Source organism: Peromyscus eremicus, chromosome 3 (assembly GCF_949786415.1).
Source record: "Peromyscus eremicus chromosome 3, PerEre_H2_v1, whole genome shotgun sequence".
In the NCBI taxonomy this organism is placed as follows: domain Eukaryota; kingdom Metazoa; phylum Chordata; class Mammalia; order Rodentia; family Cricetidae; genus Peromyscus; species Peromyscus eremicus.
In genome coordinates this window covers 63166606-63168747 of record NC_081418.1, presented here as the reverse complement: position 1 = coordinate 63168747, position 2142 = coordinate 63166606, and the positions used below count along the sequence as shown (strand labels likewise).

General features: G+C 38.6%; 1 pseudogene; it reads left to right on the top strand.

The window, feature by feature from the left end:
• Window positions 1-565: 565 nt before the first annotated feature.
• On the top strand, window positions 566-901 carry LOC131905841 (cytochrome b-c1 complex subunit 7-like; annotated as a pseudogene).
• Window positions 902-2142: the final 1241 nt, after the last annotated feature.

The following is a 2142-nucleotide window of genomic DNA, read 5'->3' as shown; positions in this document are numbered from 1 at the left end:
CATTTTCATGTGTAAGCACTAGGACACCTTCAACTGGCCTGATCCTCTTCACTCTATTGAAAACCCAAACAGAAAGCACTGGGTGTCCATTCCACTTCAGCCACTGTGCAGAGCTCTGACATGTGTGCTTCCTGTGGAATCCACTGACCTCACTTCTCTCCTTCCACATTCACCGCCATCTCTTCCCATTTTACATTATATGAATTTCATCTGCCTCAAGTCCTTTCTCAAATGAGTCATATTTTAATTCATTAATTGATCCTGTTTTAGTAACGGCCAAAAACTGACTTTGCAAATATCAATTAAGCATACTGAACTATATAATGTCATTCACAAATTTCATTTATGAGATGTGGCTAAGTGGCCATTAGTCATGAAGAATAGAACAATAGGTTAAGACAACTCACACAATGAGGGAAGTGTTTGCAAATTCTATACCAATAAAGAGCTAGTATAAAACTATGTAATAAACTCAATACAATAACAACAATAAAACAAAACCAAAAACAAAGAGCCAATTAAAAAAAGAAAGGGCCAGAAGGCAGTGCTTCACTCTCAGGTCAAAATGGCGGGCAGATCCACTATTGCAGAGTCAAGCAAGCGGCTGGATGGTTTTTGAAACTGGTGTTATAATGCTGCAGGACTCAACAGACTGGGGGTAACACACGATGACACAATATACGAGACTGAAGATGTGAAAGAAGCCATAAGAAGGCTTCCTGGGGATTTTTATAATGACAGAATGTTTTGAATTAAGAGAGCTCTGGACCTGACCATGAGGTATCAGATCTTGCCTAAGGAGGAGTGAGCAAAATATGAGGAGGACAAATTCTACCTTGAATCCTATCTGAAAGAGGTTATTCAGGAAAGAAAAGAGAAATAAGAATGGGCAAAGAAGTGATCTTGTAGTTGAGATCTGTGGATGTGCCTGGTCTCAGCATATTTTTATGAAGTTGTTTCAACCTGAATCACAATTTAAGAATTACTTGCTCTGCAGATGCCCACTTTAAATAAATGACTATTGTAAGAAAAAAAAATAAAGAAAAGAAAAGAAAAAGAAAGAAAGAAAAGGAAAAGAAAGAGCCTAAAAAGACTTATTTCCAAAGAAGATATACAAAGAGCCAATAAGTCTCTGAAAATGGCATCAACAATTATCCTGGAAATGCAAACCCAAAACCACAGTAAGATTACATTCCCACCAATAGGATAGTGATTGTCAAAAGACAAGGAATAAATACCCACAAAGAAGCCTTGGTAGAAGACAACGGCTCTGAACCTGTGGGTCCTGACCCCTGTGGGGGTCAAATATCATATTTTTACACTACAACTCATAACAGTAGCACAGTAGCAAAATTGCAGTTATGAAGGAGTGACAAAATAACTATTTTATGGTTGGGGGTCACCACAACCTGAGGAAATGTACTAGGAAGGCTGGGGACCACTATTCTAGGGTTTGGGTGTGAGTGTGAATTGGTACATCCATCACAGAAGACAATGTGAGGCTCTTTGAACAATTATGAGTAGAATGGGATATAGCAATCCCATCACTAGATATATGTCCAAAGAGAATTGAAATCATGGTGTTAAAAAGATACTTGCTTCCCCAGAATCATGGGTGAAGTACTCTCAGCAGCAAGATGCAGAGGCAGCCTTCATCCATCAGTCAAATTTGGGATGGAAATCAATGTGGCATATAAACATAATGGAGCAATATTTAGTCTTAAACAAAGAAGGAAGTCCTACATTTACTATAGATGAGCTTGGAGAAAAGAAATGAAATACGCTAGGCAGAAGGGGGAAATACTGTCTACCCTCATTTATAAATGGAAGCTAAGACACCGTCATTGCCAAAGGCAGGAGGTGGGGAAACAGGTAGGCAGATGCTGGTCAAAGGTGCAATGATAAGATGAAAAAATTCTAGAACCCTGGTGTGCAGTGTGGTGACTGTTGTTACAACAGACTATCATACTATATTCTACTGTTTCCTGAAATTTCCAAAGGAAGTCAGTAGTGAGCCATCTCACCCTACAGAAGATAACCGTGTGAGGTGATGTGGTGACATTTCACAGGACATATGTGTTACAATTATGGTTTTAAAATGAGATACTGCACTTAAAATTCTGAACATAAGATTATGTTTAA